Source organism: Balaenoptera ricei, chromosome 17 (assembly GCF_028023285.1).
Source record: "Balaenoptera ricei isolate mBalRic1 chromosome 17, mBalRic1.hap2, whole genome shotgun sequence".
Lineage (NCBI taxonomy): Eukaryota > Metazoa > Chordata > Mammalia > Artiodactyla > Balaenopteridae > Balaenoptera > Balaenoptera ricei.
Genome location: NC_082655.1, coordinates 40148245 through 40175757, shown reverse-complemented (window position 1 = coordinate 40175757; position 27513 = coordinate 40148245). Strand labels below are relative to the sequence as shown.

Below are 27513 nucleotides of genomic sequence, written 5' to 3'. Positions count from 1 at the left end.
CAGACTAGGGCTTGAACCTATGTCTCCTGCATTGGCAGGCGGATTCTTAACCACTGAGCCACCAGAAAAGTCCCCAAAATTGGTCATATACTTCTAAATGAATATACTATGTCCATGTAAAAACACACAAAAAATGGGTGTTTTAAAAGTTGAAATTTTATAAGCAAAAATTCCACTACTTTCTCGCACCCCAAAGGATCGCCATAGACACCCCACTTTGGAGACCCCTGGCACAGACACAGGTCCTCTGTGGATTCAGAAGAGCAAGGGTTACTACTGACCATGCCTGCAAGGCGCTGGATAAGTGGACCAGCGTCCCAGTGAAAGATGTTTCCAGAGTACGGAAACACACAGGGATGTCTGAATGGTGTTGGGGGACAGTGAATGAACCATGGGGCTGGAAGTGACTGAGATTCTGGGCCTCAGTGTTAGCGCTAATAATAGAAGTATGGTAGCCAGGAGAGGAAGCTAGTCTTTGGGGAAAAGATAAATAATGTGAAAAGCAGCCATCTGAGGGGAGCTAACCTTATACAGGGTGAGCAAATGACAGCTGACTCTGGATTTCATGTCAGCGTGGGAGAAGAACATGAGATTTTGGTAGGTGCCACTTAAGGCAGATCTTGTGGTGTGGTTTGAAGAGACAAGTCAGGAGTTCCTGGCTCAAAATCTCCCCCCCAGTGACTGTCACACTGCCTGAAATTTCTCTTTTGAAAATTAATCATTGTCAGTTAAAGGGCTGGAAGCCCCAATTAAAACACAATCCCCCCCCCCAACAGAAGTAAGGTCTTCATTTTTTGTGAGTTAATACCTCAAAGGGGACAGGTTGCTGAGAGGAAAACACTATAGAAATACAGTGGGGAAGCTGGAGGTGAGAGAGAGTAGGAACCCCAAGAGGAGAAAAGGTTGTACTAAACAGGAGAGGTGAGAGGGCATGGGATCTACTGAAGGGAATTTTATGCTCATAATCTGCACATGGCATCTTGGATTCTGCACTGAATTTTATATGTATATGTTTATAAATTACATAGCATATAATTAATATATACAATTATATATATTAACCACCTTATGAGAAAACACACACATACATATATTACATAATGCAATCATATATAACACACACATAAAATGTATAATTATATGTAATATGTCTTTTTGAGTATATATAATATATATATTTCTGAATTTTCTTATAATTTTTCTCTTGTGAGAAAACAGGTATACATATATTTGATATATAATATAATTAATATACATAATTCTATTCAGTTGAAATGATAAAAAGAATAACATAATTATTATACTATAATTATAAATATAATTATATGTGTCATATGTGTGTGTTTTCTCACAAGGTGGTTTCCAGCAAGAGAAAAATTATAAGAAAACTCAGAAATAACCATTTTTCTGGATATAAGTAGTTTTAACCATTTTTTTTCTAAGCCTAAAAGCAAGAGAAGAAATCATAAGGGAAAGGATCCAATAGATTTAAATAGGTAATTTCAAAATTCTGTAAAAAAGAGAAAACACCACCAAAATTAAGATTGAAAGGCAAACTGAAGAAAACATTTGCAGTAAATACAACAAAGAGTTGCTCTCTTCACTGTATAAAGAAGTCAAGAAATTCAATGAGAAAAACACAAAGAACTCAATATAAACAGTCAAGGGTATTATACAGACAATTCATAAAAGAGGAACTCTCACTAGTCATTGATTACAAGGACCGTGAGGAAGGGACCATGTCTGTATGTTCACCATTGCAGCCCCAGTGCCTGGGTCAGTGCTGAGTCACCTATTAAGTAAATATTTGTTGAATGATTGATTTAATGAATGAACTAATTAATACAAGAAAAAGTCAATCTTGAGGTAATCAAAGGAATGAAAATTAAATTTTTTTTTGTCCATCACTAGAGCAAATACTTTCTAAATGGAGTAATACCCAGTGAGTATAGTAATTAAGTATAGTGAAAGGACTTTCTCATGGGAAGTGATGGTGACGTCATAGGAAAGCAATCACCTCCTTCTTAGGCATAGGAAGATCACACCTCCTCACGCTGCCTCACCTCCTTGGAGTCAGAACTAGCTGTGTAACTAGTTCTGCCCATTGGGTTATGGGCAGAGGTGATGTGTGTTACTTCTGGACTGAAGCACTTAGGAACCTTCCTCTGAAGATGTGATCACAGAAGAGGCCCCCGTTGGGAAGTTGGAGCCAAAAGACTGAACAGCCTGGATTGCTGAATCCACAGAAGGAAGACGGCAGCTTCAGAGGGTAACCTGAACCCAAAGATGATTTTGTATGTCTAGGAAGTAAATTCTTATTTTGTTAGGTCATTGAGATACTAGAGCTGCTTTTACCATGGCACACCTCACCTATTTTGATTAATATACTTATTTCATTCTGTTCATGAATATCTATTGAGCTAAGCACCTACTATAAGACAGACCCAGAAATTCCATTTATGAGGAATAAGAAAATCATCCTAAATATGGAAAAGGATATTTATACATGAAGTTGCTCATTGTAAGATTATTTTAAAACCCAGCATTTCCATAATAGAACAGCAAGTTGCAAAAGAAAAACATTTCACATGCACTTAGTAGATATTTATAAAGAAGATGTAATAACATGGGAAAATATTTGTGACTGTCATCCTCCTAAATTTCCTATACATATAAAAAAAAGATTGAAAGAAAAAACACTGGAAATGTTGAAGTGTGGTTTTGTTGAGTAATGAAAATGATGATCATTTTTCCTGCTTATTTCTTTCTACAGTTTAAAATTTTCTAAATATTTAAAAATAAATTGGTATCAATTTTCATAATGAAAAGCAATCCTTCTCTCCCAATGTTTAGATTTATAACAAATAGGTCATTTTATTATATCTTATTGTTAAGATTTTTCTTAATTTTGGAAACAAATCTTTCCCAAGTTGCTGTAAAATCGAAATGGTGGGTGATCTTTATATTTTTTGCTCCTTTTTTGGTGTATATGCAGAAATTGCAAGTTTTAAAGAAAAAAAATTCTATCCGTTCATCTCTTTTAAAGGCATTGCAGACTGCTTATTGATGTTTTAAAAATAGAATCTGATCTTGAGCAAGACCCTCCTCCTCTCTGGAGCCCATTGTCTTTGTCTGAACAATGAGAGGCTGGGTCTAATGATCTCTTAGACCCCTGCCAGCTCTAGCAGTCAAGTGAAATAAGAAGTTAATAAGTTCATATGTCAGAGGTGTCATTCAAGCAGGTTTTGGAAAACACTTGTTTCATTAGTTTCGTGAACAGGTATCTATGGAAACAACTTATATTTGTACTCAAGGGAGATAATCATTTATGAATTTATCTCCATACAATCTTCACAAAGATAAGCTGTGCTGGAGCTAAGCTTCTAACAGCCTGTACCGGAAGATGCAGTTTTACACCTTTCTTAGTAGAATCAAGTAAAAATCATCCTGATCAACTGAGATATCATCAGAGTTTCAGAGATTGGAAGGTTTCATTTGAAATTAAACCACAAGGATCTGGAGAGTCACAGCATTCACTAGACACAATTTTTTAAAACTTGAGGAAAACAGTCTGGAATGGTGGCAGAACTAGCCAAGTAACCATGGAAAGCAGGAGAGAAAAACTAGATGCAAGCAGCATCATTTTTCATTAAACCTGGGTCATTTTTATGCAGTGATTCTGGAATGACCCACTCACTTCCTAATTAGCTGCTCCTCTCTGGGCCTGAGCTTCTGCATGTAGAAAATGAGGGACCTGAACCAGATGACATCTAAGGTAGCTAATAATACAAAGATTGAGCTAGCGTTTAGTATTTTTGCTATCATGTGATGACCTTCAGCACTGATTAAAAACAAAACAAAACCCAGGTTATGTGCAAAGAGGTATTTCTATGCTTTGATATTGTCTAACAAGCAGAAATGGTATCTTCCAGTTAACTGTTCTTGACTCCTAGCTGTGTTGTTCAGGACTCTGGCTGCCAATGACAAAAGCTGAACGTGATTTAGCTTATCTGGAAAGGGGGAGCCTTGGCTCATGTAACCAAATCGCTGAAAGAACGTGGGTCAGGTGACAAAGGACAATGGATTCAGGGACTCAGACTCCGTCAGGACTCTCCATGCCCTTTGGGTGTCAGGGGCTAGACCAGTTTCACCATATCGTGAGGAACATGGCTATGGACAGCTCTGGGCTCACATTTCTGCAGCGTAGGACCAGAAAGGAAAATTAGCTCTCTTCTTCAGGTAAGTCAGGTCAAGACACTGACTGCACAGCCTGGGTCACCGCCCGACACCTGAGTCAGTCACCATGCCCAGAGGCAGGAAATATGATGGTCTGCCTCGTCGTTTGCCCAGTCTGTGTTGTCAGGAAGATTTGAGTATATTATTAGGAGTTGAAGGAAAAGATGCTGAACAGGGAAACATAGCTGCTGCACTGGTTTTCTATTTCTTGCCATGCAGCAAGTTATCACAGACTTAACGGCTTAAAACAGCCCTCATCTGTGAGTTCACAGTGCTATAAGTCAGAAGGCTGTGCTCGGCACGACTGGCTTCTCTGCTCAGGATTTCACAAGGTTAAAAGGTGTCCACGAGGTTTTGTTCTCCTTGGTAGCTCAAGGTCATCTTCCAAAGTCACGTGGTTGTAGAGTATTCAGTTCCTTGTGGTGTACACCTGAGGTCCCCATTTCTTTGGTGGCTGCTCTCAGCTCCTAAAGGCCACTCACATCCTTTGCCACACGGTCCCCTCCATCTTTAAGCCAACCAGTGTTGAATCTGTCTCACTCTTCGAGTCTTTTTCACCAGGAAGAGCCCAGGTCCTTTTAAGGGTTCATCTGATTAGATCAGCCCTGGCCCCAGGATAATCTCCTGATCTTAAAGTCAACTGATTTGACACCTTAATTACATCTGCAAAATCCCTTTGCAAGAGTACCTAGCTCAGTGTTTGACTGAATAACTAGGAGAAGGTAGATACTGGGGGAGGGGAGGGTGGGGATTGGGGACCCCCCTTAGAATTCTGCCAACTACCACTGCTACATGAGCTTAGGAAGTTTAAATAATCCGTCTTGAGTAGACCTATTTCAAAAGGCCAATCATTCCAAGACTAAGTCTGCCTAACTCTTGGGCAACTAATTCATTTATCAGACTGGTTGCTTGGCTCATGTAATCAAAATAACTTGATTAAATAGATTTTTTAGTATTAATCTGATTGCCAACTTTAGGAAGATGGAATGTAAACTAAAAAACAGAGCCTACTTACTTAAAAGCATGTTTTAAACACTTTCTGCATGCTCCTGCTCTAGAACATGAACTGCTTGATCCCCTAAATGCAATTCAGTCCCCCTGTTATACACCTTCACGGAACCCTATTCTTTTCCCTTGCAATGCTCCTCAGTGCTTATTCAACACCAGTCCTACTAGACTGTATACTGATGATGCAGAATCTGTGTTTCCTGTTTAATGCATAACATAGCATAGTGCCTGGCACATACGATAAATAGTTCTAGAACGAAGACGAGCGGTGTCATGCCATGCCTCAGTGTGTACTTCTGTGCTTAGGGCCGTGCCAGCACATGGCAGGTGTTCCATCAAAGTGAAAGGAAGGGAGAGAAGAAGGGGAGAGAGGAGGAATGGAGGACACAGCGCTGGGCCTTTCAAGGAAAACAGCTAACTTGTGTCCTTCTGACTTGATCAAACAGTACAATTTCTCAGCATTTTACTTCCAAGAAAAATTGTATGCGGTGATCCAACTATTTCAAACTGTTTTTGAAACTCTCCAAGCCTATGGAGCACAAGGGGCAAAGGGTCCTCACACCAAAGGTTGGCGTCACTGCACCCTGAGGGCGTTAGCGGGGCCGGGCTCCAGACCGAGGGACTGGCCGCCAAACTGTTGGGTCCGTCTGCTTTACCTCGAGCACAGACACTTGCCCACTTCAGGACTCTGCACATGTGGACGGGCCTGGGGTCAGTTACTCCTGGAGCAAAGCAAATACTCTCCTCCCCGGGCCAACAGCACACAGGCAGGAAGGCAACCCTGACTTACAGAACCTGGCACTGACTATAGAAGAGAGTTCTTACCACTCTGGGAGGTCAATCTCACTTATATATTAACTATCCCCCTGGCCCTGGGGATCTGGCTTTGGAGAGGGTCTCAAGATTTCGGACATCTCAGAAAAAAGCATATAATCTGTGTCCAAAATGTTGATTAAAATGTACAAACAGACCGTCTTCCCTGAAGGAAATTTGGGAAGTACCTTCCAGGGTCATTGTCAATGGCCTTGTGTTGGTCTTCCCTGCCAGCCCCTCCTCACCCCCTTCTCCCCAGCCTCACTCACAGCTCTGCCCCTCTTTTAACCTTGTGGTTGAAAGTCTAACAGACAAGCGTGCACATGTCCTCCTATCTAAGTGATGTAAGATGTTCTACCTTTTGTTTCCCTGATGCATCAACAGGAAGGAAGCTATTCATTGACCCAGGAACAAGTGAGGGACCATTGGGAAGGATGGGTTTTCAAATCTCTATCCCAGATCATCCTTCCTCATTCACTTGCTTATTGTGATTGGCTGAATGTTTGTGGCCTGCAAAATTCATCTGATGAAGCCCTAACCACCAAAGTGATGGTATTTAGAGGTAGGTCCTACAAGAGGTGATAGTCATGAAAGTAGGACCCTCAAGATGAGATTAGTGCCCTTTTAAGAGGAGAAAGAGAGAGATCTCAATCTCTCTTCACACGCATGCACAGGGCATAGGCCATGTGAGCACATAGCTAGAAGTGTGTCTGTCTGTCTACAAGCCAACAAGCAGGCTTTCACCAGGACCTGAATCTGCTGGCACCTTGATCTTGGACTTCCCTGCCTCCAGAACCGTGACCAATAAAGCCACCCAGTCTACGGTACTTTGTTATAGCAACCCGAGCTGGCTAAGACACTTATATTGCTGCAATTAATTATTTGTTTGATGACAGATTCCTTCCCTTACATTACAGCTCTCCAAGAGCTAGTCTTATTCACCTTTGCCCCTCATGGTGCATAACCACAGGTACCTGACTGTATAGATGCTTATTAAATGTTTGTTAAACCTTAAATTCTGTGCTAAGGGGTTTGGACTTGAACAACAAAAACAATTGGAGTTTTTGAATGGGGAGTGTTATTAGCTGTGTATCATCAAGCAAATGACTTGTCCTTTGGAATCTCAGGTTTCTGGTAAGAGGAATTAGGTTGCCCAAGGGAAAAAAGATGTGCAAATTCTCTGAACAGCATAATTCATTGCATATCTGTATGAGAGCCATAGCATTTCATGTTTGCCTTTCTGCACTCCTCACAAGGCAAGAAAATCTGCTAAAAGACCACTCTGTGACGCTCATTTTTTTTCTGTTTATTTAAGCTGGACTACCCTGTGACTGAGTAATTCTCTCTAACCGTATGCTGTTGCTGCCTAGGCAGAGAAAGTGTCCAAATGTGGAGGGGATTTGAAACCTTTTATTATGGGAAAAAAATCTCCCATCGTGCCTTGCAACTTTACTCCTAGGCAATAAATGCAGATTCCTTTCTAAATAGTTTAAAATTCACTTTGCAATCCAAAAACGACTGCAGGGGATGAAACCTTGAGTTTAAATGTGTCAAATATGCTTTAGCAGCAAAAAAGGCTATTGAAACACAGACACAGACACAGACACACACACACACACACACACACCCATGCTTGCTCCTGTTGTTGCCATTCCATCCTGAGGATTACTTAGTTTAGAAAGCCCACAATGCACTAAACAATTCCTATAAAATGTCCTAGCTGGGGAGTTAGCTATGTGATAAGGATTCCCATATACGGGAGTGTGTGTGACTAAGCTCTGAGAGAAAATATGGCAGAGACGGCTGGCTACAAATCTGGGATAATTCCTTGAGAAGGAAAAAAAGAAGAAGGAAGGATAACAAAACCCGCGGTGCACAGGAAATGCCTGGCTCACAGAAGGGTGAGCACGTTTGTGTGGGAAAACGCACAATCTGGCCAGCGCCAGTTCCCAGTGGAAAGATGTCTTCAAAATGCTCTCTCCCCATCTGCACCCTTTCAGATGCCTACGAGCCTCTTCGGGGACTTTTGAAAAAGACCCTGGCCCTTCAGGCCAGGACATTTTGAACAGCCTTTCTCACAGGCTTAGCTCTGTGTTCCTTGCAAACTGCTAAATCCCTCAACCTCTAAATTTTGTTTTGAAGTCATAAATGTCTCTCCAGGCGTCTTGGTTTTCAGAAACCAGCACAGCATGTTTCATTTGTGAACAACTGGAAGAAAGCAGCTTTATTGACAATTTTTTTTTTAAAAAAGATTTTTTAACTTTCATTGGCTTTTAATTTTACGTAAAGGTATGCCCCCTCTGCCAGATGAAGGAAAGTGCAATGGAATTAGAGTAGCTTAATCCTCAGAATTGCACTGGTGTGCTAGTCTAAAAATATCTCGACCGGCTAAAATGTTGGGCTGAATTAACAAAATATAAATGAGGAGAAAGGAATGTAATATCCTTCACTTAGCTTCAAAAATTCAGCGGCACGAGTGCATTTAGGGGTTTATCTACTAGTAAGTCTACTGGTCCCTGCCCGATTTCCCCGCAGACAGGCCGCTGGGGGTGGGTTCAGGGGGGCCCAGATCACAGCCCCAGCCCTGCCCCTGGCACACATGTATGTTTGGGGCAAGTCACTTCACTGAACCTCAGCGTTCTCACTTGAAAAGTGAGAAAAACAAGAAATCTTTCCCCAGAGATGGGTAAAGATGAAATGAGATGACAAATGTGAAGCATTGATCACTAAGTTCTCACCAAATAAACACCTGTTGTTACTAGGTCATCTGTCTCTGCATGGGCACCACTTTGGAGGACAAATTGATCAGTGGGCTCCACTCAGCTTTTGGTATTTCTGCTCTAAACTAAATCTGTAAGGGTCAATACATTGAAAATGTTAAAGCCAAAAATGAGTTTCTTTGGAAACTCAACTTAATGCACACGATCTGAAGAACCTTGAAACCACTCACAGGGTTTCAATAATTAACCACATATATTTTTAATATATCAGTCGATATCCTTATATCAATCTTTCTTGTAAGTCCCAGGTTGAGTGTCAAGATCACTGCCCCCATCACCCACCCCCTTGATAGGCTGGTGGCTAGAAGCAGCTCATGGCCCAGGCAGAGCTGCTATCAATCCTCTTCATGTCTGTTTTCTCATTCCTGCTCATGTTAATATGTTAATTCACATTTCTTTCCTTTTCTCCTGTTTTCTCTCTCTCTCTCTCTTGCCCTCTCTCTCTCTGGTACTTAGAGACATTAAGTTTTCAGACTAATGCTGCTACTACTACATTTCCTCTTTATAGTGACTGCCTGGGTTCAAACCCTCTGTTATGTAAATCTTCTAACCTCCCTGTGCCTCCATTTCCCTATCTGTAAAATGACCTGAAGCAAGAAAAGACCTGCTTCCTGACCATGTTAGAAAGGGACATCCATTTGTACTGTGTTCCAGGGCCACGAGGCACAATGGAAAGAGCGAGAGCTTAGACCTGGAGGAGCCTCCTTCAAATCTCAGCTCAACCATTTTCCAGCTGTGTGGACGTGAACAGTTATTTCATGTCTCTTGGCCTGATTTCTCATTTGTAACACAGAGCGGCAGACTGTTGCTGCTTACCCCATATCCATTTCCTGTTTTTTTTTTTTTTTTAACCAATAAAACCCTGATTTTGTTTGGAGCTGAAAAGTGCCCAGATAAAATTTTTCATTTCCACTCTCCCATCTGATACTGGCCATGAGCTGTAAGGAGAAACCACTGAGTACAGCTGATAGAAAGTTGTCTCTAAAGGACAGCCTGGGCTGCCATGAACTTCTCCCTTTGCCTTTTATCTTCTTTCCCCTAGAACCTGAGTACAATGCCTGGAGGGACAGCAAGCCACCCCGTAACCGTAAGGTGACAAACATGAGGATGAAGCCTATACACTAAGGATGGCTGAATAGAAAGAGGAAAAAACCCTCCTCTAATCGCCTCACAGGGTTCCCAAGCACCGGGCTGCCCACCTCCAAGCTTGCAAAATAAATTGCAATTCAAATAGATCCCTATCTTTTAAGTCTTTGTCGGTCAGTTTGTCTGTTATTTGCAGTCAGACTCTTCTCAAAACAGGTACCCACAGGAACTAAAATGATACTTGCTTCCCAGGATCCCTGTGACAGTAAAGTAGGTTAGGTACCTAAAGTGTTTAGCGTGATTTCCTGGCACATGGCAGACTTCCAATAACTGTTTATTCCCTTCTTCCCTTTCCCATCATCACATTTTGAATTCTCCTTGATACGGGTAATTATCAGAGCTACTGGGGGGCCGTCTCAGATATTTTGCTCTTAATGTGTCCCTAAGTGTGAGTTGCCCAACTGAACGTGATCCCACAGTCTGATGTCACATCCCGAAGCACATGTTTCTAGGCTGCCTTCCTAGAGCAGAGTCCCAGGAGAAGGGGCACTAAAGGTCAGGCATTCTCTGCATTAGTACAGGGCATTTATGATAAAGTCCAACCTCCATATTTCAGGACTGACGTCCCTACTGAGAAAAGGGTCTGAAAACCACTGTCGTGTTGGTTACCTTTATATGTTTAGCTTAAAAAAGCAAAGGTACAAGGGAAACACGGCAGCTTTCTTCAAATATCACTTAGGCCCCTGGGGAGACTTGGCCAAGTATTAGCTGTGTGGACAGCTTCTGAAAACCCTTCCAGTTCTAGATGAGATGCATTGTGGATCATGGGCTTTGGAAGGATGACCATGATATATTCTCAGCAAGCGTTTAGTGAATTGATTAATTAGTTAATGAGTTAGGTATTTAGTCCTGATGTTTCTATGGGTAAATGCAGCTTGAGTCCCAATACCCAACTTATTGGTGAGAATATGCTCTGTGTGAAACGGGGGTCACCTGGCTTTGGGGTCATCTGAAATCCAGCCTCTCCCTGATGAGCCCCTTTCTGGGACTGTCCAGGGAAAAGCACCTTGAAGGGTCAAGGTCTACAGCCTTCCCCAGCCCAATTTCAAAGGCAGTGACTCTATAACTTAAATTGCAAAGGCCAGAAGGACTGGTTTATGCTCACTTTTCTGAGACAGTTGTTTTATTTCAGCTGAGTTAGCATCACACATTTTTGGCATCTCCTCCAAGAAGTCTATTCAGTAAGCCAGAAGCATATGAAACGGAGCCTTTGCCCTCAGAAATGGCATACTGACTGTACTTAGAGTTATTAAATCTTGAATGAATGGAAGAGAAAATGTCATAATCTTACCAGCGGAGAAGAGAAAGCACACACAAAATCTCCTAATGTGAAGACAGCATGTTGGGAAATGAAGCAAAAGGGAATTTTTCATTACTTGTACCTGGGTTTTATGTTGTAGTGAGAAGTACTGCCTACTACAGTTGGTTTTATGTACACCTCCTCTGTAACTACCTAAGGACTCCATTGGCCAAAAATTTAATCAAATATCTTGGTTTCTAGTTAGTAGATTTGTGGCAAGCATCAGTGACCAAAAAAAAAAAAAAGAAATCTGAAGTATTTCCACCTACTTGGATGCAGTAAATGTTCCCTTCTCAAATTCAGGTTGAAAAGAAGGAATTCTCTGATGGAAACAAGGGAATGAGTTCTCTCACTTTTTATTTTTTGACTTAGACAACACATTCATTTTATTGAGGACTCAGCATTAAGTTTGAAGTTCCAAACACTGGAACTCATTTTTGAGGTGATATTGGAAAATAGCATCACATTTTTTAAATGAACTTTTTCCACTATCCATAAAAGTCAGCTGAAACTTTTCCCATCATTCTTCATTCCTATGCCCTGCCCCAAATTTACCTTTCTATTCTCAAATTTCAAATAAAACCCTCTTTCACAAATTATGAGAAATTTTGAAAAATGAAATTAAGCCACATGACTTTGGCAATGAGGGGAAGGATGAGGTTTGCCTGTATGCTTTCATTATGACTTATTTGGATCATCTAAAAAGCTCTGCATTTTTTTCTCTTTGTAGACTTTTTTAAAAATTGTTAAAAATTAAAAAAAATTACAATTTTAAAAGATTACACTCCATTTATAGTTAGTACAAAATATTGGCTATATTCCCCATGTTGTACAATACATCCTTGTAGCCTATATTACACCCAATAGTTTGTACCTCTCACTCCCCCACCCCATATTCCTCTTCTTGCACTGGTAACGACTAGTTTGTTCTCTATATCTGTGAGTCTGCTTCTTTTTTGTTTTATTCACTAGTTTGCTGTATTTTTTAGGTTCCACATGTAAGTGATATCATACAGTATTTGTCTTTCTCTGTCTGACTTATTTCACTTAGCATAATGCCCTCCAAGCCCATCCATGTTGCTGCAAATGGATTCCATTGTATATGTGTGTGTGTGTGTGTGTGTGTGTGTGTGTGTGTATACACATATATATATCTCACATCTTCTTTATCCATTCATCTGTTGATGGACACTTAGGTTGCTTCCATACCTTGGCAATTGTAAACGGTGCTGCTGTGAACACTGGGGTGCATGCATCTTTTTGAATTACTGTTTTTGTTTTTTTCAGATATACACCCAAGAGTGGAATTGCTGGGTCTATGACTAGAAAACTGGTAGTTCTATTTTCAGTTTTTTGAGAAAGCTCCAAACTGTTCTCCACAGTGGCTGCACCAATTTACATTCCCACCAACAGTGTAAGAGGGTTCCCTTTTCTCCACATCCTTGCCAACATTTATTATTTGTGTTCTTTTTGACCCCCCATTCTGATAGGGTCAGGTGATATCTCATTGTGGTTTCGATTTGCATTTCCCTGATGATTAGTGATGTTGAACATCTTTTCATGTGCCTGTTGGCCATCTGCATTTCCTCTTTGGAAAAATGTCCATTCAGTCCTTCTGCCCATTTTTTTTTTTTTTTTTTTTTTTGGCTGCACTGGGTCTTCATTGCTGCTCGCGGACCTGCCCATTTTTTAACTGATTTGTTTGGGGGTGTTTTGTTTTTTTGTTTTTTTTTATCCCCACCCCACCGCGGTGTTCCCCCCTTGGTGTCCATACGTTTCTTCTCTACATCTGTGTCTCAACTTCTGCCCTGCAAACCGGTTCATCTGTACCATTTTTCTAGGTTCCACATACATGCGTTAATATACGATATTTGTTTTTCTCTTTCTGACTTACTTCACTCTGTATGACAGTCTCTAGATCCATCCACGTCTCAACAAATGACCCAATTTCGTTCCTTTTTATGGCTGAGTAATATTCCATTGTATATATGTACCACATCTTCTTTATCCATTCGTCTGTCGATGGGTGTTTAGGTTGCTTCCATGACCTGGCTATTGTAAATAGTGCTGCAATGAACATTGGGGTGCATGTGTCTTTTTGAATTATGGTTTTCTCTGGGTATATGCCCAGTAGTGGGATTGCTGGATCATATGGTAATTCTATTTTTAGTTTTTTAAGGAACCTCCATACTGTTCTCCATAGTGGCTGTATCAATTTACATTCCCACCAAAAGTGCAAGAGGGTTCCCTTTTCTCCACACCCTCTCCAGCATTTGTTGTTTGTAGATTTTCTGATGACGCCCATTCTAACTGGTGTGAGGTGACACCTCATTGTAGTTTTGATTTGCATTTCTCTAATAATTAGTGATGTTGAGCAGCTTTTCATATGCTTATTGGCCATCTGTATGTCTTCTTTGGAGAAATGTCTATTTAGGTCTTCTGCCCATTTTTGGATTGGGTTTTTTGTTTCTTTAATATTGAGCTGCATGAGCTGTTTATATATTTTGGAGATTAATCCTTTGTCTGTTGATTCGTTTGCGAATATTTTCTCCCATTCTGAGGGTTGTCTTTTTGTCTTGTTTATAGTTTCCTTTGCTGTGCAAAAAAATATTGCTGTGATTTATGTCTATGAGAGTTCTATCTATGTTTTCCTTTAGGAATTTTAAGAGTATCCAGACTTACATTTAGGTCTTTAACCATTTTGAGTTTATTTTTGTATAAGGTGTTAGATAATGTTCTAATTTCATTCTTTTACATGGAGCTGTCCAGTTTCCCCAGCACCACCTATTGAAGAGACTGTCTTTTCTCCATTGTGTATTCTTGCCTTCTTTGTTGTAGATTAATTGACCATAAGTGCATGGGTTTATTTCTGGGCTCTCTATACTGTTCCATTGATCTATGTGTCTGTTTTTGTGCCCGTATCATACTCTTTTGATTACTCTATCATTGTAGTATAGTCTGAAGTCAGGGAACATGATTCCTCCAGCTCTGTTCTTCTTTCTGTTCTTTCTTTTTGGCTATACAGGGTCTTATGTGTTTCCATACAAACTTTAAAATTATTTGTTATAGTTCTGTGAAAAATGTCACTGGTTATTTTGATAGGGATTGCACTGAATCTGTAGATTGCCTTGGGTAGTATGGTATTTTTAACAATATTGATTCTTCCAATCCAAGAACACAGCATATCTTTCCATCTTGTGGAAAGATTGTGTCATCTTCAATTTCTTTCATCAACATCTTACAGTTTTCAGAGTACAGGCCTTTTGCCTCCTTAGGTAGGTTTATTCCCAGGTATTTCACCCTTTTTGATGTGATGGTAAATGAGACTGCCTTCTTAATTTCTCTTTCCGATATTCCATTGTTAGTGTATAGGAATGCAACAGATTTCTGTATATGAATTGTGTATCATGCAACTTTACTGAATTCATTGATGAGCTCTAGTAGTTCTTTACTGACATCTTTAGGATTTTCTATATATAGTATCATGTCATCTGCCAAAAGTGACAGTTTTACTTCGTTTTCTTCCAATTTGGATCCCTTTTAGTTCTTTTTCTTGTCTGATTGCTGTGGCTAGGACTTCCAAAACTATGTTGAATAAAGTTGGTGAGAGTGGACGTCCTTGTTTTTTTCCTGATCTTAGAGGAAATGCTTTCAGCTCTTCACCATTGAGTATGATGTTAGCTGTGGGTTTGTTGTATATGGCCTTTATTATGTTGAGGTATGTTTCCTCTATGCCTGCTTTCTGGAGAGTTTTTATCATAAATGGACGTTGGATTTTATCAGAAGCTTTTTCTGCATCTATTGAGATGATCATATGGTTTTTATTCTTCAGTTTGTTAATGTGGTGTATCACATTGATTGATTTGCAGATATTGAAAAATCCTTGCATCCCTGGGATAAATCCCACTTGATCATGGTGTATGATCCTTTTAATGTATTGTTGGATTCAGTTTGCTAGTATTTTGTTGAGGATTTTTGCGTGTTTGTTCATCAGTGCTATTAATCTTTTTTTGTGATATCTTTGTCTGGTTTTGGTATCAGGGTGATGGTGGCCTCATAGAATGAGTTTGGAAGTATTCAGTCTCCTGAAATTTTTTGGAATATTTTCAGAAAGATAGATGTTAACTCTTCTCTAATTGTTTGGTAGAATTCACCTGTGAAGCCATCTGGTCCCGTATTTAAAAAGCCCTGTATTTTATACATTGTATTTTCTTTAAATCTTGTAAAAATGGGTAGCATGCATCCTTTGGGGAAAGCAGGAGGAGGTCATGTGAAAATGAATTTGTTCCTCAGATGCACATCGGAGCCCTCTGCCAGCCTGGTAGTGTGTGATCTGAACTGTTGCATGCTGCAAGGGAAGCAGTGGAGAGTGGGGACTAAGTAGGAGCTGAGTCCACCATACTTAGGGCTTGTCAGACAGCAGCAGGTCAGGTTTAACATGCAACAGCAGCTAGATCAGAGTGGAAGGAAGAAGATATGAAAAGTTGATCTCAGATTGTTGGAGGAGGTCATGGAGAGGATGTGACCACTGGTTGACCCACAAGCTGCACCCAGGTAATCAGAGGCTCTTCACCCCCTCCCCTGTCCTTGGAATGTACATTCTGCCCACCATTCCCACAGTGGAAGCTGTTCCAAGGACATGGCCTTGAAAGAGTAAGGTTTGCTGAGGCCATCTGGATGGGATACATGACTGAGCCCAGTAAGCCCTCTATATAAACTTTAAGATTCTGGTGGGCAGGTGCAGAGATCTATTCATCTGGCAGCCGCCTGAGACAAACCTTCTAAGTACGTTCCCTTGTTTATTAAACGTGCCGCCTAGCAATCTGAAGCGGTCTGCTCTGTCTTTCCTGTCTCCTTGCTGTACGTGTACAGAGGCCAGTTTGTGAACCAACACACATCAAGATGAAGAAACCCATTCTGACGTGGAGAATTGCCCCGAATGAGTGGACTGCCCTTATCCGAGGATCTGGACGTCATTCTAGTAATGACTTACATCTGTAAATCTCTTTAAAGTCTACAACACACGTGCATATGTATCATCTCAGCTGAGAGGTATTAGCCTTGTTTTACTGAGGAGAAAACAGACATGCTGAGAGATCGAATGACTTTTCCAAAGTCATAGAATCATCCTAGAGCCTTAGAGTTAGAAGAGACAAAGAATGTCATCCAGACAAAGAAGGTAAGTGACAGATTTGAGATTCAAATCAGATCGCCCAGCCTCCTGGTCCAGGCTCATAGATTACATCCTATTTCCTTTCAGCCTGTTGTTTTTTTTTTTTTTCCTGGGAGTTTTCAAATTCTGTCTGGGGGGCTCGCTGGGTCATCCTTCACCCCTCTTTTTCCCACCCTCAACCAAAACTTAACAACTTGAGTGAGTTTCTTAACCTCTCCAAGCTTCAGTTTCATCAGTTACCTGATGGGGATGATAGTAGGACTCATCTCATAGATCTCAAACTGTGAGTTAAATCAGATGATGCATGTACATCTCTGGACATAGAATTAACACCCAGTGGGTTTTCAGCTTGATTTTACCTCTGCCACCATGTAGTCCAGGCCTCTAATTCCTCACTGGGAACCATTTATAATAGCTTCCCAACTAGTCTTCACACATCCATTCATGCCCAGTCCAGTTGATTCTCCATACTGTAGATGAGGGACCTTTGTAAAATGCAAATCTTACTGTGTCACTCTCTGGCTTAAAAACTGCAGTGGCTTCCACTGATTTTTGGATAAAGGCCAAGACCTTTAACAAGGCCCACAACCCTGAGTGTGGCTGGTCTCCACACGCCTTGCCAGCCTCAGCTCATGGCAACCTCCTCTCATTCAGCGCTGACCACACCAGGCTCCTTCTCACCTCAGGGTCTAGAATATTCTTCCATGCCTTCAGGAAGCAAGGTAGCCCCACCCTACCCTACATACTGTCAGAGCCCCGTTTCCATGCCTTGGTGGCGCTGTGCCCACTCACAGCTGTATTATTGTGAGTATTTCACTACAGTCTGTCACTAAACTATAAGTGTCTTGAGGGTTTTGCTCACCACTGTTTCCCAAAATCCAGCACAGGGCCTGTAATTTAGTCGGTGCTCAAAGAACATGTGCTGAATGAATAAAGGTTTTGTAGGGGACTCTTCCATATAGATTTCTGTGTGGCTTAAGCTGGAAGGTAAGACTAGATTTACTCCTAGAGCCCTTCCTTCTCTGGGATTAGATGATTCCATGCTTCCTTGTACATCCTCTCGCCCTGCCCTCTCCAGACACTGTAGCCTTTAGATGAACCCCCAGGAGTCTTTCGATAATTCCTTTCAAACTTACAGACAAATGACTCAGAGAAGCAGAAAACAAACCTTGAACTGAATTCTGTGCAAATTCTCATCTTGACATTATTTTTACTCCCCAACAGAATGTGAAAAATGCCAACTCTCGTCATTGTTGGTGGGAGTGCCCATTGGTACCAATCACTTTTGCAGTCCCTCTGGCAGTATCTTACAGAACTCAAGATGGTCAAACTCTATGACTCAGAGATTCTAGTCCTCAGCAGACATCCGAGACACTCTTGCACCTCTGCCCAGCACAAAGCAATGGCTGGCATAGCAAACAAACAAAAACATAATCACTTAATTGTCCATCAACAGAAACATGAACAAATATATTGTAATACGGTCATACAATGGAATACACTAGACCAATAAAATAAAGTAAACCAGAACTTCATGTATTAGCATGATATCTTTTTTAAAAGGTTTAGTAGTAGAAGCAGATCTCAGAAGGATGTACACCAAATAATCCCATTTAAATAAATTTTTAAATAAGTGAAACCACAAAACGTGGTGTGTAGGGATTCTTAACGATGTAATAAAAGTATAAGGACATGAGATGGGATGGTAAACAGCAAAGCCAGTTCAGGGGCTGCCTCCAGAGTGCAGAGAGTTGCATGTGATCTGAACACGGGGTACCCAGGGGCTTCAACCATCCTGGTAATATCTTACTCCTTAAGATGGATAGTTGGTAAACCACTAGTCATTATAATAATATCTCTGCCTTTTTGTATATCTGAACTATTTCATAATTTAAAAAAAACACTTTAAATATATTTGGAGTGGCTGATTCAACTTAAAACAAGAGCGGCCACACTGGGTTTTCTGGCTCATGGTAAATTGGGTTTCCTCTCCCCTTTCTGAGATGAGAGGTGCCAGGTGAATTCCAAGCATCCTTGCTGTGTCCCCAGGTCTCCCCTCTCCCTGGGCATATTCTCTGCTGACCCTAGTGAGTACTCAGGCCAAAAAGTTTGAAAGAAGACGTTTGCCTTTAGCCTGGGGACCAGCTACAAGATCCTTTATGCTCTTGTAGGGACCTAGGAGGAGAAAGGGCTGAAAAGAAAGAATTGGGCAAATAGATCGGAATTTAGCTCTAAGGTAGGTATTAGAGGAAGGTAGACAAGGTAGACAAAGGTAGGTAGACAAATTCTTACTATACTGGCCAGAGGGTTGATCAAGGCTTTTGGTCTTTACATCAGGGGTACAGATAAAACCAGTTTTCTCCACCAGAGAAGGCCTGCGGGCAAAAGCTGCACAGCCTCCTGTTCCCTTCCATACCACGTAGCATGCACCTGTCTTTAAGCAGCTGCCCAGGGCAGGGGGAGGGCACGTCCTCCTAAATCAGCGGGACATTTTATTTGTCTCCTGCTGATAAGCTGTGTAAAAAGACGTCAACACAAGTTCTGCTCCTGAAATCTACCACCCCATCGGCCCTCTGCTTCTTCTAAGAAAGAGCGTAGGGAGGTTACAGAGCCACCAGAGAAAGCCAGCCGGGCCCAGTGATGAGAGCAGAGGACTCCGTGCTATGAAACCGGCCTGGAAGGGTGCTGCGAGCAGGAAATTTGTTGAGCTCTGTCAGCTTGAACTCCAGACAGAACCAACATTTCTCCCAAATAAACCTCAGACACAGCCTTCTGGTTTCCTTACCGTCCTGACTCAACACCTAAAACAGGTCAAATCCACTACATTTTGGCAAAACACTTCATAAGTAACTGAGGTCCAAGGCTTGGGAAAGATGCTCTTAGCGTGGCTGGTTTATCCTCAGGGCTAAGACTGCAGGAGCCCTTCTTGGGGCTGCCGTCCTGCCTTAGACGCACCTCCATGGCTGTGGGAACCACTTCACAGACCTGCCTTCTGCCCTGAGGTTACTGTGGCCTCTGAAAAATACTGTCTCATGGTGAAAATCATGGGAAGTTTGTGTTAACGCGAGCTTTCTGTCTCAGGGCAGCCCTAACTCGAAGGTAAGGCGAGGGGATAGGAAGGACAGTGACTGGCAAAGGGAAAGAGAAAGGGTTGGACGTTGCAGGGGAGGGAGGGAGGGAGGGGGCCCTGTTCTGCTCCAGGAGCCGGCGCCGCGGGACACAGTGGCAGGGCCCCATACTGGAAAGTCACCCTGCCCAGCCACTACTGTGTGAGGTGCTCCGGTGACAGGCTCGCAACCTGCTTGTCCTCTCCTTCTCTCTCTGTCTCACACACACACACACACACACACCCCTATGGCCTGGTGGATGGGAACACAGGCTCTGGCACCACACTCTATGGATTCAGATCCTTGCCACACCACTCACCAGCTTGATGACCTGGGCCACGTTATCAAGCCACTGGGTGCCTCAGTTTCCTCCTTCCCTCCCAAAGAACATTAATAGAAATGACAGTCCCTGCCTCGTGCACATGGCCAGGAGGATGAAATGAGTTAATAAGAGTTATGTACTTAGTACTGGAACAGAGTAAGTCTGAAGTGGGTGTTTGGTCAATCAAACCAGGGGGAAGGGGGAGGGGGAGGGATAAATTGGGAGATTGGGATGGACATATATACACTACTATATATATTAATAAAATAGATAACTAATAAAGACCTACTGTATAGCACAAGGTACTCTAGTCAATATTCTGTAATGACCTATATGGGGAAAGAATCTAAAGAAGTTGGATACATGTGTATGTATAACTGATTCACTTTGCTGTACAGCAGAAGCTAACACAACATTGTGAATCAACTATAAATACTCCAATAAAAATTTTTTAAAAAACTGTGAGGTTTCCCATTCCTCATCTTCTCCCCACTTGTCCTGCCTCAATTCGGCCCCAGTAAAACTCTAGAACAGCCAGAGGCCTTCAGGCTGCTGTGCCTACCTCTCCCCTAGGCAGTGAGAAAGGCTAGGGGGCCAGGGAATCAACCACAGAGGTTCAGAACAGTCGGCACCGCTCCAGGGGAAGGTCCAAGGCCCCCCTTGTTCAGTCATCGTGTGTCCTGTATCTTGCTCGGGACCACTGAGGAGGAGGGGACATACGGCGGCTCTTAACCGTGGTTGGTGCCCTCTTGTGCCATCAGCCTGCATTTTGGGGACGCTGGTTAGACACTGTCCTGTTGTCTCTTTCTGGTGTTAGGTGGGGATTATAGAAATGGCGGCATCCCACACTGTCCCTATCTCTGCCCTGCAGCCCTGATCGGGCCCCTTGCCCTATGTCCCCAGAAATATTGCTAATGTTTGTTAAATAATTAATGTGTGCCTGGCCCTGGGCTAAACAGAAAACTTTAATGAACCCCGTGAGGTGGGTATAATACTATACTCATTTTCCAAGAGAGGTCAAACATGGGTTAGGGAGTTAAAGCGACATGGCAAGGTCTTAGCTCCCCTTAGACGCTTTGCATTTAGCCCAGAACTGGCTTGACTCTGTTGTTCCTTGTTTGTTCGGGGGCCTCTCCGGCAGGGTGTGGGTGCTGAGGGAGGGCGTGGCTCTTCTCCTGTTCTCTTCTATTTGTCTTGGCTTCCTGAAAGCACGTAGAATGCTTAGCACAGGGCTGAGTATAGAGTAGGCTGTTAACGGATGTTAGCTATTATTATTATATAATATTTACTGAATACACTGTATTAGGCCCTGGAAGTGGGCCAAGAAAATAGGACACAATTCCTGTCCTCCAAGGGCTTACATTCTAGTGTGGGGTTGGGTGAGATGGGAAAATGAGACTCGTGCCAGCGTAAATTGCAAATGCATCCAGTAATTTCTGAAAGAGAACAGAAGAAGGAGAGATACTCCTGGGCCGAGGTCGTTGGGGAGACGTCCTGGAGGAGGAGGAAGGATGGAGAAGATTTTGGAAAGAATGGAGGTTGTCTACAACAGGATGGAGAGAAGCAGGCCTCGGGGGCTTTATTCTCAGAACCGCAGCAAGACGAGGGTCAGAGCGGGGAAGGTCTCACAGGCTAGAACTCACCGCTGTGGCCAGAGCCACTGGGCGCCCAGGCCTGGTGAAGACAGGACGCAGCATGTTGCTGTGCCAGAAGCGGGCTGGGAGTCTGCCTGCCCAGTTGACAACTGTGGTGTTTACTGGCTACATTTCATCAGGCAGAAGTACCATAGTTTATTTAACCATTCATATTTATTGGGCTTTTAGGTTGTTTTTCCATTTCCCACTACTATAAATAATGCAGCAAGGCAGGATGGTAACAGACACGGACTTGACCATCAGAAAGGCCTGTGTTTTAATACTTTCTCTGCCACTTACTAGTGATGTGACCACAGGCAAGTTACCTAATGCCTCTAAGCCTCAGTGTCATTCTCTATTAAACGAGAATGATAATGCTACCTAACTCACTGAGTTGTTATACATCCAGGGAAACCACGTTAAAGTTAAAAAAAAGTTATCTCTATGTATTTGACTGTTTATCATGTGATTATTAGGTACCCGGCTCTGCTCTTAATAAGGCAGTTGTGAGGATCATATGCCTTATTAAGAAGACATTGTTACTAATAGCCTCATGTTCGATGTAAGTGAAAACTGCAGGAACTTGTCCGAGGTCACCAGCCAGAAGGAGGATGGTATTGAAAGTGAGTAGTCACGTGCCAGAGCCCACATTCTTCACCATGCCTCTGCTCTCCTGCTCAGTAAGTGCTAGCTGCTACTGCATTTATCATTATCATGCTGCTGTTGGCGTTGTGACAGGGTGTGGGGAGGCTGAGGGAGGCTCTAAGCCACTTTCAGATTTTTAAGCTCTTGGTAGAAATGAGAAAAGGCCAAACAGTTTTTTTTTTTTAATGTGGTATATTTTAAATGTTTAGGTTTAACAAATTCACACTAGTAAACGTTTATTAAAAAATATAAAAATGCAATGCCTTCAGGAACAAAAGACACAAGAGATAAGCCCAGGGCTGACTTTCCCTCCGAGCCTGCTCTAAAGCTTCTGCGTACCCGACACCCACCCCAGGATCTCACCCAGAGAAGCAGCCTTGGGGTCAAGGGCTGGGAGGAGAGATGTGCTACTTACCTTAGAGCTATGGGACGTGAGGTCCCCCCCGCGCCCCACTGGACAGTCTTCTGCAAGGCTGGTTTCTGGGGGAGGATGAACAGGAAAGTGACTGGCAGGGACTTGGCATGCAAAGTAAATGCTGAACGTTCATTGTGTAAATATTAACATTTTAAGATCCTGGAAGTAATGCCATCCATTTATTTACAAATACACACTCTTGTAGCTGGCAGTTGTTTTAGATTCAAAGCAGGTTTTCTAAATTTTTTGAACAGTTGCCATCCTATTTGTTCTTAGGTACCAATGCTAAAACCACATAGAATGGAACTCAGTATTTATTAGACAAACGCTATTTGCAAAGTCCTGTGCCTGGGGCTGTAACAACAGCAGTGACATTAGCCACGGCATTTACTGAGCACACACTCGGCACGGGTGCAGGCTTAGTGCTTCTCACACATTGTTTTTAGTTAATCCTCATGACCACCCTATGAGGTCAGTGTGTTATTATCATCACCATTTTCAGATGAGGAAATGGAGGTGCAAAGAGAAGTTCTATTAGATTCTACATCTGTTGGCTTATTGTTAGAAATCTGCTCCTACTGAAAGGCCCAAGTTGAAGTGACAGGTCAGACTGTCCCTTTGTAATTAAGTTTTGTCATCTATAAAATTGGACTAGGTTATTTCTAAGATCACTTCCACATTCTATTGATAGTTTCCTGTCAGAAAGGTAGACACTTCATATAATATGGACATTTTTCTTTCAAATTGTACTTTCGTGTGGACTCCATTTTTCTAACTTCTTTTGAAGTTTATAACCTGCATAGAGAAAAATGTATACATCTTGATGAATGAACAGAATGAACACCCACATGTAACCAGCGCCTAGAAAAGAATCATAGGCTTCTGTTTTAATTTCAGACATCTGGTGTCATTAGCTAATTCTTTCATTTAATTAATATTCATTGAGCATCTACACTGTGCTAAAAAGATGATGCAAGGTCAAGAGAATGAGAAGACACGCCACAGACTGGGGGATAATATTTGCAAAAAACATATTTGATAAAGGACTGGTATCCAAAATATACAAAGAACTCTTAGAACTCAATAATAAGAAAACAAAAAACTCAACTAAAAGATGGGCCAAAGGCTTTAACAAAGAATATATATAGATGGCAAATGAGCACGTGAAGAGATGTTCCACACCATATGTCATCAGGGAAATGCAAATTAAAACAATGAGATACCACTACACACCTATTAGAATGGTGATAATCCAGAACACTGACAACACCAAATGCTGGTGAGGATGTAGAGCAACAGGAATTCTCACTCACTGCTGGTGGAAATGCAAGAAGGTATAGTCACTGTGGAAGACAGTTTGGTAGTTTCTTACAAAACTAAGCATATGCTCTTACTATACAATCCAGCATCACACTCCTAGGTATTTACCCAAAGGAGTTGAAAACTTAGGTCCACGTGAAAACCTGCACACAGATATTTATATCAGCTTTATCCGTCATTTTCAAAACTTGAAAGCAACCAAGATGTCCTTCAGTAGGTGAATGGATAAATAAACCGTGGTACGTCCAGACAATTTGGCGTTAAAAAGAAATGAGCAATAAAGCCATGAACAGACGTGGAGAAACCTTAAATGCATATGACTAAGTGAAAGCAGCCCATCTGAAAAGGCTACATTATGTATGATTCCAATTATATGACATTTTTAAAAAAGGCAAAACTATGGAGATGGTAAAAAAAAATCAGTGGTGTCAAGGGTTAGGGGGAGGTGGATAAACAGGTGGAACAGAGAGGTTTTTAGGGCAATGAAACTACTTTGTATGATGCTATAATGGAGGATGCATGTCACAATGTATTTGTCAAAACCCACGGAATATACCTCACCAAGACTGAACCTGAATATAAACTATGGACTTTTGTTGCTAGTGATGTGTCAGTGTAGGTTCATGGACTGTAACAAATGCACCACTCTGTTGATGTTGATAATGAGGGAGCATATCGTGAGGAATCAACACGGCTCCCTCAGGTGTGCCCTGAGGTGTCAGACCCAGCTCTGTGATGGCATCAGAGGGGCAAGCATCTGTTTCCATGCCCAGCTTCCTAGCAGGACTCCAAGCTCCCTGACAACACGAAATACATCTTCCTCTGAGCACAGGCTCAGTTTACACTTGTGAATAAAGTCCCTTCACATCAAACTTTACATTGCCGGTAAAACCTGCTTTGTTAGCTTACTGTGGAATACATTTGCTCCCCGTTATGCACAGATCCTGTATTTTCAAATTTTCCTACTCACTGTAATTTATTTGTACCTCACCAGCGCTTTTGCAGCCATTCACAGACATGTGCAGAGCAAAGAAAAAATCGAAGCACTGATGCATACCTGTGTTAGATGAACTTCATTCAAGCATGAGTTTTAGTACTGTTGGCTGTTGAGTTCAATATTAATTAATAAACAGTATATACTCAGTAAGGTGTCAACAGTACATATCTATAAGGTTATGTATTGATCAGTTGATGAAAATGTGACCAGGGGCTTGCAGCAACCTAACCCTGCATTTCCCCTAGGAGCCCTGGTTCAGTATTTGCTAATTCAGTGTTTGTGGTGACTCTACAGAATGTAACTACTACGAATAATGACAATCAACTGTATTTGCTTTTTTACAAGGAGAAAAGGATTGACTCTCTTTACAGCAATTCTCTGACCATCACAAACAAGTGAGTTTATTTGGTCAACAAACTAGGTGGAGGGAATGACCAGTCCCCAGACCCCTGAACTCATGGTCCTCCACTGAGTACACACAGTTTACAACAATCTGCTCAGTTGTCCCTGGAACATTTTCCAGAAAAGTAAAAAGAGCAACCAAGAATCTTAATGCTTTCCAGCATATGGTTTTACCACGGGAAATCTAAACTTCACAGTAAAGTAAAAGCCAATTGTTTTCAACACTTAACTCTATTAGAAACATCATTATAAGTAATTGGCTTTTTAAACAACTATGAGAAAAACAAAATAACTTCCTACCTAAACCTCAGATCTGCAAAACTCTAAATGCAGATTCTTTATTAAAAAACAAATTAAGTATTAAAATGTAAATTGTACTGAAGTTCTGTAGAACTCATTAAAAGATTAATATTAATCAAAACAACTCTTTACAGCTCAATAAATGCAAATAAAAAGGCATCAAAATTTGTTACTTATAACTTGAATCCTGGGTCCATTAATTTTTTTTTTTTAATTTTGTAATTTACTTTTTTTTTTATACAGCAGGTTCTTATTAGTCATCAATTTTATACACATCAGTGTACACATGTCAATCCCAATCTCCCAATTCACCACACCACCACCCCCAGCCCCACGGCTTTCCCCCCTTGCTGTCGATACGTTTGTTCTCTATATCTGTGTCTCTATTTTTGCCTTGCAAACCGGTTCATCTGTGCCATTTTTCTAGGTTCCACATATATGCGTTAATATACGATATTTGTTTTTCTCTTTCTGACTTACTTCACTCTGTATGACAGTCTCTAGATCCATCCACGTCTCAACAAATGACTCAATTTCGTTCCTTTTTATGGCTGAGTAATATTCCATTGTATATATGTACATCTTCTTTATCCATTCATCTGTTGATGGGTGTTTAGGTTGCTTCCATGACCTGGCTATTGTAAATAGTGCTGCAATGAACATTGGGGTGCATGTGTCTTTTTGAATTATGGTTTTCTCTGGGTATATGCCCAGTAGTGGGATTGCTGGGTCATATGGTAATTCTATTTTTAGTTTTTTAAGGAACCTCCATATTGTTCCCCATAGTGGCTGTATCAATTTACATTCCCACCAACAGTGCAAGAGGGTTCCCTTTTCTCCACACCCTCTCCAGCATTTGTTGTTTGTAGATTTTCTGATGACGCCCGTTCTAACTGGTGTGAGGTGATACCTCATTGTAGTTTTGATTTGCATTTCTCTAATAATTAGTGATGTTGAGCAGCTTTTCATACACTTCTTGGCCATCTGTATGTCTTCTTTGGAGAAATGTCTATTTAGGTCTTCTGCCCATTTTTGGATTGGGTTGTTTGTTTTTTTTTAATATTGAGCTTCATGAGCTGTTTATATATTTTGGAGATTAATCCTTTGTCCGTTGTTTCATTGGCAAATATTTTCTCCCATTCTGAGGGTTGTCTTTTCATCTTGTTTATGGTTTCCTTTGCTGTGCAAAAGCTTTGAAGTTTCATTAGGTCCCATTTGTTTATTTTTGTTGTTATTTCCATTACTCTAGGAGGTGGATCAAAAAAGATCCTGCTGTGATTTATGTCACAGAGTGTTCTTCCTATGTTTTCCTCTAAGAGTTTTACAGTGTCGGGTCTTAAATTTAGGTCTCTAATCCATTTTGAGTTTATTTTTGTATATGGTGTTAGGGAGTGTTCTAATTTCATTCTTTCACATGTAGCTGTCCAGTTTTCCCAGTACCACTTATTGAAGAGACTGTCTTTTCTCCATTGTGTATCCTTGCCTGCTTGGTCATAGATTAGTTGACCATAGGTGTGTGGGTTTATCTCTGTGCTTTTTATCTTGTTCCATTGATCTATGTTTCTCTTTTTGTGCCAGTACCATATTGTCTTGATTACTGTAGCTTTGTAGTAGAGTCTGAAGTCAGGGAGCCTGATTCCTCCAGCTCTGTTTTCTTCCCTCAAGACTGCTTTGGTTATTCGGAGTCTTCTGTGTCTCCATACGAATTTTAAGATTTTTTGTTCTAGTTCTGTAAAAAATGCCATTGGTAATTTGATAGGGATTGCATTGAATCTGTAGATTGCTTTGGGTAGTAGAGTCATTTTCACAATATTGATTCTTCCAATCCAAGATCATGGTATATCTCTCCATCTGTTGGAATCATCTTTAATTTCTTTCATCAGTGTCTTATAGTTTTCTGCATACAGGTCTTTTG

General features: G+C 41.4%; 1 long non-coding RNA gene across 8 annotated transcripts in view; it reads right to left on the bottom strand.

Annotated features, from left to right (window-relative positions):
- Nucleotides 1–27513, bottom strand: part of LOC132351576 (uncharacterized) — a 63810-nt gene that overhangs the window by 16912 nt on the left and 19385 nt on the right. For 7 of the 8 annotated variants that reach the window (XR_009498399.1, XR_009498400.1, XR_009498398.1 and 4 more), the window contains one exon: nt 22580–22644. This is a non-coding gene — a long non-coding RNA (uncharacterized LOC132351576). Of the gene's footprint in view, nt 1–22579; nt 22645–23812; nt 23892–27513 lie in introns of all 8 variants that reach the window. The other variant, XR_009498404.1, reaches the window with a different exon arrangement.